Here is a 13,724-nt window from a genome sequence, read left to right on the forward strand (position 1 = left end):
CATAACGTTTGTGTATGTTACTAAACAAAACTAGAACAAGAAAAAAAAATATAGAACGTGCATTTAAATTTAGTGAACATATGATTTGATTAAGGTAAAAAAAAAACAGAGTTATTGAGCGTGCTCTGACTAAGGCATAAACAACACGGAGGGAAAACAATGAATTCGACATAATTCGTAATATGTTTGGATCATTTAAAAAAACGATCAACCGCGGAGAAGAAACAAGCATAACTTTTCTTTTCAAACTCGTATCAAAACACCCTAACCTATATCTCTATCCAGCAATCATTCAATCTAGAACTCTCTCTTTTGAACAACCTACTTTAATAGATTAATTATTGAACTAAGGTGGTATGAACGTACCACTTTCTTTTGTGACTAAATTCCACGACACCCGACGGCTTTTCTCTCTCAACGATGGCTATCTCACCCTCTTCCTCTCTTAGGGTTCTTTCTTTTATAATTGTTACCTATGACTTGGTCCAACCACTAAACCATTTGTTTCCAAATCAACTAATTCATTACCTTACTTATTAAATATATTTATGACTCAAAATATTCGTCAATTAATGCTTTTATTTTTTCCTCATGAATCAAATAATTCATTACCATATTTATTAAATCTATATATGATTCAAAATATTTATTCACAACTTAAATATTTTATCATCCTATGTATACTAATTCTAATCCGTGCACTCCCTTAGCCATGTCATGTATATAATTAAATTGATTGCACATGCATATATTAATGAAATTTTATTCATGAAATAAATTTATCATGATATGAGTGTATTTAATTTAATTAATTTTTTTTATTTACTACCCTACCTTAACTGAATTATTAATCCCTTCCTTATTAATTATTTTAACTTATAAATAGTGAATGAATTTTAGGTGTTACAATTCTTCCCCCCTTAAATAAAATTTCGTCCTCGAAATTGTGACTTACCGAACAAGTCTGGGTAGCGACTCTTCATGTCTTCCTCTGTCTCCCAAGTAGCTTCCTCCTCCGAGTGATTGAGCCACTTGACTTTGACCATTTTTATCACCTTGTTCCGTAGCTTCCTCTCTTGTCGGTCTAAAATTTGCGTAGGTTTTTCCTCATATGACAGATTAGGTGCAAGTCGCAGAGGTTCAAAGTGCAACACATGCGATGGATTTGACAAGTACTTGCGAAGCATAGATACATGGAAAACATTGTGTACTCCCGCAAGGTTAGGTGGTAAGGCAACTCTGTATGCTAAGGTTCCAACTCTATCCAAAATTTCAAATGGTCCAATAAATCTCGGACTGAGCTTACCCTTTTTACCAAATCTCATAACACCCTTCATGGGTGCTATTTTCACAAATACGTGGTCTCCAACCACAAACTCAAGTTCTCTTCTTCTTTTATCACCATAGCTCTTCTGTCGACTCTGAGCAGTTCTCATCCTATCACGGATTTTAACTACCAACTCAGTGGTCCGTTGAACAATTTCTGGCCCTATTTCCGCCCTTTCTCCGATCTCATCCCAGTAGATGGGGGATCTACACTTTCTTCCATATAATGCTTCGTAAGGAGCCATACCTATAGACGACTGAAAACTGTTGTTATAGGTGAACTCTACCAGGGGTAACTTTGATTCCCAGCTCCCTTGAAAGTCAATCGCACAAGCCCGCAGTAAGTCCTCTAGAACCTGGATCACTCTCTCTGACTGACCATCGGTCTGAGGATGGAAGGCTGTACTAAATAGCAACTTTGTCCCCATTGCTGTATGCAAACTCTTCCAGAAAGATGATGTAAACTTTGGATCCCTGTCAGACACAATAAAAACTAGAATTCCATGTAATCTGACTATCTCCCAAATGTACAGTTCTGCGTACTGTGTCATAGAGAAGGTCGTCTTCACCGGAAGAAAGTGCGCTGACTTAGTGAGGCGGTCCACTATTACCCAGATGGCATTGTAGCCCTTCACTGTCCCCGGTAAGTCAACTACAAAATCCATCGTAATATCCTCCCATTTCCACTCAGGAATAGGGAGTGGCTTGAGCATACCCGCGGGTCTTTGGTGCTCTGCCTTAACCCGCTGACATGTTAAACATTCAGATACATAACGCCTAATGTCGCGCTTCATACCTGGCCACCAATAGAGCATTTGTAAATCTTTATACATTTTCGTGCTCCCCGGATGAATGGAATATGGAGAAGCATGAGCCTCCGTCATAATCTCGGTTCGGAGGGTATTGTCTCTAGGCACCCAATAGCGGTCCCTAAACTTTACTATCCCATCCACTACAGAATAAAGTGTACTACCCTTCGACTCATCCTTCCTTCTCCACTTCTGTAACTGCTCATCGGCAGGTTGGCCCTCCCGAATACGATCCTTTAAAGTGAACTGCACTCTTAGCGTAGATAACTTAGGGGCATTACCCTTGGCATAAAATTCAAGGCCGAAATTCTGGATTTCTGTCTGAAGGGGTTCTTGTACTAACAATTGAGCTACCACCACTGCCTTCCTACTCAATGCGTCTGCAACTATATTAGCTTTACCCGGATGGTAGTTAAGGTTACAATCATAGTCTTTTACCAACTCTAACCAGCGTCTTTGGTGCAGGTTCAATTCCTTCTGAGTGAAGAAATATTTAAGGCTCTTGTGGTCGGTGTAGATCTTGCACTTTTCTCCATACAAGTAATGCCTCCAAATCTTTAAGGCAAATACAACTGCTGCCAACTCTAAATCATGAGTTGGATAATTCTTCTCATGCTCCTTTAATTGTCTAGAGGCATATGCAATTACCCGGTCGCGTTGCATAAGAACAGCACCTAATCCGAGTTTAGATGCGTCTGTGTATAACACAAAATCATCCTGTCCAGATGGCACTGCTAGAACTGGTGCTGTAATGAGAGCTTGCTTTAAAGTATCGAAGCTATTCTGGCAGCCTGAGCTCCAATTGTACTTTGCATTCTTCTTTGTCAATGCGGTAAGTGGCACTGCTATAGAAGAAAACCCTTTGATAAACTTTCTATAGTAGCCGGCCAAACCTAAGAAACTTCGTATTTCTGATGCATTCCTGGGCACTGCCCATTCTTCCACGGCCTTTACTTTTGATGGATCTACCTCTATGCCATTACTCGAGATGATATGACCCAAGAATGCCACCTTTTCTAGCCAGAATTCACACTTACTAAATTTAGCATAAAGTTTTCGACCCTGTAGAATCTCTAATACCGTTCTCAGGTGCTGTCCATGATCTTCACGACTTTTTGAATATATCAGGATGTCGTCTATAAAGATGATGACAAACTGATCTAGGTATGGCTGGAATATACGATTCATAAGATCTATGAAGATCGCTGGGGCATTAGTTACCCCGAATGGCATCACTAGAAACTCATAATGCCCATATCGAGTTCTGAAGGCTGTCTTGTGCACATCGGTTTCCTTCACCCTTATTTGATGATACCCTGACCGAAGATCTACCTTTGAAAACACTGTAGCTCCTTGTAATTGATCAAATAGGTCCTCGATTCTTGGCAGTGGGTATTTATTCTTAACTGTCACCCGATTTAATTCCCTGTAGTCTATACAAAGCCTCATGCTGCCATCTTTTTTCTTGACAAACAGCACTGGTGCGCCCCATGGGGAGTAACTAGGACGAATGAAACCCTTATCTAGTAATTCTTGGATTTGTTCTTTTAATTCCTTCATCTCTGTTGGTGCTAGTCGGTATGGTGCCTTAGAGATTGGCATTACACCTGGCATAAGCTCAATAGAGAACTCCACTTCTCGCTCAGGTGGGATACCAACAATATCGTCGGGAAAAACATTAGGGAATTCTCTAACAACTTCCACCTCCTCCAATGATGGACTACCTACTACCGGGGTCGCCATAATACTCACTAAGAATGCCTGGCTGCCCGTGAGTAGAAGTTTCCTAGCATGCATACAAGATATCATTCGCGGAAACTGCTGACATCGACCTGGCTCAAATGCAAACTGCTCCATCCCTATTGGTCGGATTAGTACCGACCTCCGTTGGAAGTCAATTATTACTCTATTCGCCATCAGCCAGTCCATACCCAGATGATGTCGAACTCTGGCATTGGTAGCACAATGAGATCAGCTTACACAGTATGACCTTGCAACTCAAGACCAAGATCTCTGACCATACAAGTAGCTAACAACTCCTCCCCAGATGGAACTATCACAGAGTAACTCACGTCGAGCCTGGCCATTTTGATGTCTAAATAGTTCACAAAAATGTCTGATATAAATGAATGAGTAGCCCCTAATCTAACAAGGCTTTGGTAGCTACTCCTGCTATAAGGATTCTTCCTGTAACAATTAAAGATATCACTCTACACTTCCTAATTCTGAACATTAGGATCTTAAACTCATAGTTTTAATTACTCCAGAATCAAAATTAACTTCTAACCCAAGGAATTTTTTTTTATTATTTCTGTGCTTAAATTTTGTTATTTCAAAACTAAGACATGCAAACCTAGCACCTTATTCTAATTATAGGACACTGAATTAAAACATACCTGTAATGAGAGTAGTGTCTGGATCTGCCTCCCCAGCTTGCATCACAAATACCCTTCCTGGAATGGGTTGTTTATTCTGAGGACAATCCCTTATCATATGTCTAGTAGCCCCACACTTAAAGCACTTTCCTGATCCCACCAAGCAAGGTCCTGGATGTTTGCGCTGGCACTTTGGGCATACTGGATAATCGTTAGGCTTTGGGGTAACTCGCATCTGAGGTTGTTGGCCCTTAACTTTCGATGGCTCAATAAATTTCCTCTTATTCTGTCGTTGAGGTTGTTGGTGAGGCACCAGATATGACCTTTTGCCCTGCCTATCAACTTCAATATCCCTCTGATCCTGTTCTGCCCTCAAGGCCCTGGTCACAGCCTCTGCAAACTCCTTAGGGTCTGCCACCCTCACATCACGACGCAAGATAGGCCGCAAACCATCAATGAAGTGCCTCAGTTTCTCTTTAGGATTATTAGCTATCAAGGGCACAAAGTGACACCCCCGATCAAACTCTCGGACAAACTCAGCAACGGAATGGTCGCCCTGCCTTAATGTCATGAATTCCCGAGTCAACTTTGAACGTATATCCTCGGTGAAGTATTTAGAGTAGAACACCTCCTTGAAGGCCTCCCAAGTAAGTGTATTTGGATCGATGGATAGGGATGCTCCTTCCCACCATAGCAAAGCATCATCCTTCAGAAGATATGTAGCACACCTTACCATATCAGCATCTTCCAATGCCATGAATCGGAAGATGACCTCGATGGACTTGATCCAGTTCTCTGCCACCATAGGATCAATAGTCCCTGAGAAGTCCTTCGGACCCATCTTACGAAATCTCTCATAAACCGCTTCCGGCTTTGCCTTACGACCTAACTCAACATCATGCCCAGTAAATAGTGGAAAGAATTGATTCATCCCTGCAAGCATCTGCTCGTGACTGGATAGAGATTGTGGAGGTGGCGGCGGAGGTGACGAGGGTGGTGCCTCCCCATGTCTCTCCTCCTCTCGGATCTCTGGGGTCCTATTAGCGTAACATCTAGGAGGCATATCTGTATACAATCCAATACAATGCGTAACCAACATACATTTGAATCCATCCTACTTAGGCAATACCATATCAATTTCCTAATTTAGTATTTAAAAGAAGAGCATTTAACTACCAACATTTGAAATACAAAGTATGAACTTACAGACTTGAGGCTTTGATTTTCTCGAGCTTCCCAGAATCGACAGCAGGCACAACCCTTTCAGGACCTTTGCTCTGATACCAACTGTAAGGACTCTAATATACTTTAATTCAAAACGCCTCTTCCTATTATAATTTATATATCTTTTTATTTCCTTACTTTTTTCTTTTTATTTATTTATTTAGTTTCTAATAATAGGAAAAAGAAAGTACATGAATATCCTGAGAAAGCCGACTAAGTCTTAAACAACTAGTAGTTCTTAAAGAAAATTTACTGGACTAAATCTTTTATTACATCATTTCAAATAAGAGCGGAAACATAAACTAGGGGGGGTCCATGGGTTGTGTTGGCGTCATTCTGAGCTTGCTTGATTGTCAAAGCCTCTTGTCTCATCGGTACCGCCTCCTGAAAAAAATAGTATCATGAGTCTAAAGACCCAGTACGTTCAAACCATAATAGCCAATAATCAGATCCACTAAATTAGGTTAGACAAAGAAAAAATGTAGATCGAAAGCTTGCATACCGTAAACATAAGGAAAATATTCTAATAATAATATTAACTTAAATACTTTCATGACATAAATGTAACAGCTCTAGTAGAGTTCAGTTCAATGAAAGTGGCCACGTAACATAACTGTTTGATCAAACATTTAACCTAGCGTTAGGTTGATAGGAATTCGAACCTCGGAACGAACCCACTATCGATACATAATTTGGCAAGCTCCCCGAGCGTAGGTCCCCGGTTCATAACTCAACCCATACATAATTGGGTAAGCTCCCCGGGCGTAGGTCCCCGGTTCATAACTCAACCCATACATAATTGGATAAGCTCCCCGAACGTAGGTCTCCGGTTCATAACTTAATCCATACATAATCATAGTTTGTCCACAATCAAATCACATTCCTTAGATAAATCTCTACCATACATGATCATAAAAAAAAATGGTCGAAACTCCAAAAATATAGGCCGAGACTGTCTAGTACATGAGCAGCATAAGTTAAATGCATAAACATGCTTTTAACATGATATTTACATACAATTAATTAAATATAAAATAGTTGTGCAGTACTTGTTAAAGTCACATTGTCATTAAAACATATGACAACGGAATGCAGATTATAAATTTCCAATTGCATGTGATGACACTAGGTAGATTACATCCCTTATGATAAAACCTTTTTACATGTTTTATATATGCTACTAGTGGTAGAATGCATTCGTTATTTGCTGAAACATAGATTTCTTCATATATCTGTAAACTCCATCATATATATCACATTGCCGTAAGAACTAAAATGCATGCCAATTATTATTGTATTACTTAAAATAAATTAAAATATTGAATATGATTTTCAATTGTAATATGTAAAATTTACCAAGTTACAATTTAGCTTACACTATTTTCAATAAACTTATTAAGAATTGAAGGTACTCATAATAAACACGGTCTTGAGATGATAATAAATAATGAATAAGAAAAATATCTATATTTCCTTTAAATAAACTTTAACATATTTATTTACAACTTTCTAAGTGACAGTTTTGCTAATAATGCAACAGTGAACGTTAACTATAATGATATATTTGTGAGATCAATTCGAAATGATATAGTATACAAACAAGATTCGTGGTAAATTACCAGAAAAATTAAATCATTGATATAGTGTATAATATGATGTTTGCTTCTATAGGGGTATTCTGTAATGGAAAAGTTAACCATATCGTCATACCAAAATAACTTCAGCATGCCTCTATAAACTTCATAACATTTGTGTATGTTACTAAACAAAACTAGAACAAGAAAAAAAAATATAGAACGTGCATTTAAATTTAGTGAACATATGATTTGATTAAGGTAAAAAAAAAACAGAGTTATTGAGCGTGCTCTGACTAAGGCATAAACAACACGGAGGGAAAACAATGAATTCGACATAATTCGTAATATGTTTGGATCATTTAAAAAAACGATCAACCGCGGAGAAGAAACAAGCATAACTTTTCTTTTCAAACTCGTATCAAAACACCCTAACCTATATCTCTATCCAGCAATCATTCAATCTAGAACTCTCTCTTTTGAACAACCTACTTTAATAGATTAATTATTGAACTAAGGTGGTATGAATGTACCTCTTTCTTTTGTGACTAAACTCCACGACACCCGACGGCTCTTCTCTCTCAACGATGGCTATCTCACCCTCTTCCTCTCTTAAGGTTCTTTCTTTTATAATTGTTATCTATGACTTGGTCCAACCACTAAACCATTTGTTTCCAAATCAACTAATTCATTACCTTACTTATTAAATATATTTATGACTCAAAATATTCGTCAATTAATGCTTTTATTTTTTCCTCATGAATCAAATAATTCATTACCATATTTATTAAATCTATATATGATTCAAAATATTTATTCACAACTTAAATATTTTATCATCCTATGTATACTAATTCTAATCCGTGCACTCTCTTAGCCATGTCATGTATATAATTAAATTGATTGCACATGCATATTTTAATTAAATTTTATTCATGAAATTAATTTATCATGATATGAGTGTATTTAATTTGATTAATTTTTTTTTATTTACTACCCTACCTTAACTGAATTATTAATCCCTTCCTTATTAATTATTTTAACTTATAAATAGTGAATGAATTTCAGGTGTTACAAAAACCCAATGTGATTGGATTGTGTTGTAATTCATAATACGGCCTGCGTGTCGTTATGTGTTTGCGAGTGTTGTATTATATTCGCGGCCTGTGCGTCGTGCCTTCTCTTATATTCTTGTTGTAAATTAGATTTAGACTCGAATGTAACTCGAGTTTCAAATTGTAATGTACAAATTGGAGCGGTGGAGGGTCCACACGAGACGGAGTTCCGAGGCGGGCACGAGCAACACAAGGTGGTCAAAGGGAGGAGCTTGGAGAAGCTGTTGACCCTAGGTTGACAATCGATCTTCTCATTGGCTTGAGAAGATCGTAGTAGGGCCATGACTAAATCACAAATAGATTAATTAATTGCTTGTGTATGTGATGCATATTTAATAAGTAGTTAATTAATTAGTGCCTTACGATTAGATTAGATCTAAGTCGTGCACATGATGCACCCTTGCGATTAGATTAGATCTAAGTCATGCACAAGATGGATCCTTTTCGATTAGATTAGATCTCGATCGAACCAACTCTAAATGCCTAACCGTGCCGTGATACCTATCACTACCTCGATCACATGTATTGTTGAATCTGCCAAAGCAGAGCAATACATATTATCTTGGTAGGGTACGGAGGGACAATCTTGGTCCCGCCTATCAACGCATGGGTGAATACAAACTCAATTAGATTGAGTATTCCTAGTTACTCGGTTGGGTCGAGTCAACTATAGGCATTCTTCCAATAGTTGGAAAGGTAGGACAAAATCACGTTTATATTAACTCTCGGGCGTATTAGCCAAAGCTAACTCGAGTTTTAATATAAATATGGATCTTGATCCTATAAACAAGAGTTGCATAGAGATGTAATTGGTAATCGTTACCTACCGATCATACTAAGCCTTGGGCGTATTAGCTAAAGCTAACTCAAGGGTTAGTATGATGTGGATCTTGTCCCACAAGAATTATAGAATTTAGTGGGAGCATCATTTAATTAAAGGCCTAATTAAATGATTTTAAAAGAATATGATATTTATTTCTGCAAATTTTCTGTTGTAGATAACCATGACGTCGAATATGAACTCTTTCTCCCTGCGTCATCCTTAAGAAGGACAAGCTCAACGAGCAAATTTCCGTGGTACAGAGGAACACGAGAATAGTTCTCACTCGGGGGAGGTGGACGCTGCGAGCATTCCGGAGGCTCCTCACGCCACCACCTGCTGTGACCGGGATGCTTACAAGAAGCATCAAGATGACGCATTAGATGTGTCTGTCTAATGCTCGCAACCATGAACTCTGAGCTTCAGAAGCAACATGAGTTGATGTGTGCTTACGATATGGGTGAACATCTTCGTCATCTATATCAAGGACAAGGGAAGAGGAACTTCACAGGATACCTAGAAGATCTTAAGAAGAAGAGAAATAAGATTTCTACTTCAGGTATACATGTTATAAAAGTCAACCTCTCTATTTCTTCATCGTGGGTATTAGATACCGGATGTGTTTCGCACATTTGTACTAATGTACAAGCGCTGAGAAATAGTAGGACATTGACGAAGGGTGAGATAGACCTACGAGTAGGCAATGGAGCACGGGTTGATGCTATTGCTGTAGGAACTTTCCATCTATCTCTGCCCTCTGGGCTTGTACTAGAATTAGATGATTGTTGTTATGTGCCTGCCTTGACTAAGAACATAATTTCAGTTTCTTGTTTGGACAAGAAAGGATTTTCGTTTATAATAAAGAACAAATGTTGTTCCGTCTATTTAAACGATATGTTCTATTGTAGTGCACCTCTGATAAACGGACTCTATATTCTAGATCTTGAGAGCCCTATCTATAACATAAATACCAAGAGGTTCAAGTCAAATGACATGAACCAAACCTACCTCTGGCACTGTCGCTTAGGTCATATAAATGACAAGCGCTTATCCCAGCTCCATAAGGATGGTTTGCTGGACTCATTTGATTTTGAATCATATGAGATATGCGAGTCATGCCTACGAGGCAAGATGACCAAGACTCCCTTTAGTGGGCACAGCGAGAGAGCGACTGATTTGTTAGGACTCATACATAGTGATGTATGTGGCCCTTTCAATGTCGCTGCTAGAGGCGGTTATAGATACTCCATCACATTTACTGATGACTTCAGTAGATATGGTTATGTGTATTTGATGACACATAAGTCCAAATCCTTTGAAAAGTTCAAAGAATTCAAGAATGAAGTAGAACCGACTTGGCAAGAGTATTAAAATACTTGATCAGATCGAGGTGGTGAATACTTAAGCCATGAGTTTCGTGACTATTTAGAGTGTGGGATTCTATCCAACTCACTCCTCCTGGAACACCATAGTGGAATGGTGTATCCGAAAGGAGGAATCGTACCCTATTAGATATGGTACGATCTATGATGAGTCACACAGATCTTCCGACATACCTTTGGGGCTATGCTCTAGACACGGCAGCTTTCATTCTCAACCGAGTTCCATCCAAGGCCGTGATAAAGATACCATATAGGATATGGACTGGGAGAGATGCCAGGTGTCTTTCATGAGGATTTGGGGTTGTGAGGCTTACGTTTGACGTCAAGTCTCGGACAAATTATGACCCAAATCCGACAAGTGCTATTTCATCGGATATCCCAAGGAAACTAAGGGATATTACTTCTACATTCCAGTCAAGACAAGGTAGTTGTGGCAAAGACTGGAGTCTTTCTAGAAAGGGAATTTGTTTCTAGAAAGACTAGTGGGAGCACGTTCGATCTTGAAGAAGTTCAAGATGCGAACAATAGCACTGAAGCCTCGATGGAAGTTGAACTGGAACCACAAACTGTTGTGGATGATGTTGTTCCACAAGGAGTTGAGGAACAACAACCAGTTCAAGTAGACATACCTCTTCGCAGGTCTGATAGGGTACGTCGTCAGCCTGAGAGATACTCATTTCTCTTGTCTGACCATGATGACGTTATGCTCATAGAGGATGAGCCTACCACCTATCAGGAAGCTGTGATGAGACCAGATTCCGAGAAATGGCTAGAAGCCATGAGATCCGAGATGGATCCATGTACACCAACCAAGTATGGACTTTGGTTGATCCACCTGAAGGCGTAAAACCCATAGGGTGCAAGTGGGTCTTTAAGAGAAATACTGACATGGATGGACTTATCTATAAGGGTCGCTTGGTAGCTAAAGGTTTCAAGCAGATTCATGGTATTGATTATGATGAAACCTTTTCTCCAGTAGCGATGTTTAAGTCCATTCGGATCATGCTTGCTATTGCAGCCTACCATGACTATGAGATATGGCAGATAGATGTCAAAACCGCGTTTCTGAATGGAAATCTACTCGAGGATGTGTACATGACACAACCTGAGGGTTTTGTAGATCCACGGCATACTAGTAGAGTATGCAAGCTGCATAAGTCCATTTATAGACTAAAGCAAGCTTCTCGGAGCTGGAATCTTCGTTTCGATGATGCAATCAAACAGTTTGGTTTCATCAAGAACGAAGATGAACCTTGTGTCTACAAGAAGGTTGTAGAGGACGTAGTTGTCTTCCTCATATTGTATGTGGATGACATACTGCTCATTGGGAAGGACATCCCTATGCTTCAGTCTGTCAAGACATGGCTAGGGAGTTGCTTCTCAATGAAGGACTTAGGTGAGGCATCCCGCATTCTAGGGATTCAGATCTATAGAGATAGATCTAAGAGATTGCTTGGCCTAAGTCAGAGTACATACATTGACAAGGTACTCCTTCGGTTTGCCATGCAGAACTCCAAGAAGGGATTTCTGCCGATGTCACATGGCATGAGTCTTTCGAAGACTCAAGGTCCCTCTTCTAGAGAGGAGAGAGACTGCATGGATCAGGTCCCTTATGCCTCAGCCATAGGATCGATCATGTACGCCATGCTATGTACTCGACCTGATGTCTCGTATGCTTTGAGCATGACGAGCAGATACTAGTCATATCCAGGTGAAAGTCACTGGATAGCGGTCAAGAATATTCTTAAGTACTTAAGAAGGACTAAAGAATATTTCTTGATATATGGAGGCAATGATGAGCTAACTGTAAAGGGTTACAGTGATGCCAGCTTCCAGACCGATCAGGATGATTATCGATCGCAGTCAGGGTTCGTGTTTTGCTTAAATGGTGGTGCTGTAAGCTGGAAGAGTTCGAAACAGGACACAGTAGTTGATTCTACAACAGAGGCCGAGTATATTGCTGCATCAGAGGCAGCAAAGGAGGCAGTTTGGATCCGCAAGTTCATCACTGATTTGGGGTGGTTCCTAGGATCGCTGACCTAGTTGAGCTCTATTGTGACAACAATGGAGCTATAGCACAGGCAAAGGAACCTCACTCACACCAGCGGACCAAGCATATACTACGGCGCTTCCATCTCATTCGAGAGATTATCGATAGAGGAGATGTGAAGATTTGCAGAGTACCTACAGAGGCTAACATCGCAGATCCCTTGACCAAGGCTTTGGCACAGAGGAAGCATGATGGTCACACTAGGTCATTAGGCCTTAGAGCCTATACTGATTGGCACTAGTGCTAGTGGGAGATTGTTAGTTAGAGCCCTAGAGCCAATCATTTGATGATTGTATGGACTCATTGTATCATATTCTTGTATATTAATAAAGGCATTTGTTTGGTTATTATACTTATTTGTATTAGTGCCAAATAAACTAAGTATAATAGCGTCCTTGAGTATAAGGTTCATACCTATATCAATCGATTAGTTGAATCGATAGTGAGATGATATAGGGAACACTACTCTAAATCATTTCTAGTCGAGTATTAACATTCAGGGACAATGTTAATGCAATAAGACTAGCATGTAGGTCAACTCGATGACTTGATCTCACAAGTCATGGATATAGAGATATCAAGTTGACACATGGGTATGCATTGGAGAATGTATACTGAATGACCCGTCATGAGAAAGTATCATCGATCGTTATATGAGTGTCATATACTTTCTCATGTGGCTATTAGCATGACTACTAGTCCTTAGACCTGAAGTCACCATGGATCCCTACATAAGGAGTTATGTACTTTGGTTTCGTCAAACGTCACCCGTAACTGGGTGAACTATAAAGACGATTACTGGGTATGTAACGAATTATACAGAGGATGTGAGTGATGTAGATGGGATCTATCCCTCCTATATGACGGGAGTGACATCGATATTCTTGATAGAGTGAGACCACGAAGCGCATGACCATGCCTAAATGAGTCAATATAGGATATTGAGCTCATTTGATTGAGTGAGTCTACTTGGAGTTCAAGATTTAGATTGATTAGAGGATGACACGGTCTATGCCTCATATTGATCAATCTAGATGTCTAGGATAGAA

This window comes from Zingiber officinale, chromosome 9A (genome assembly GCF_018446385.1).
Source record: "Zingiber officinale cultivar Zhangliang chromosome 9A, Zo_v1.1, whole genome shotgun sequence".
NCBI lineage: Eukaryota > Viridiplantae > Streptophyta > Magnoliopsida > Zingiberales > Zingiberaceae > Zingiber > Zingiber officinale.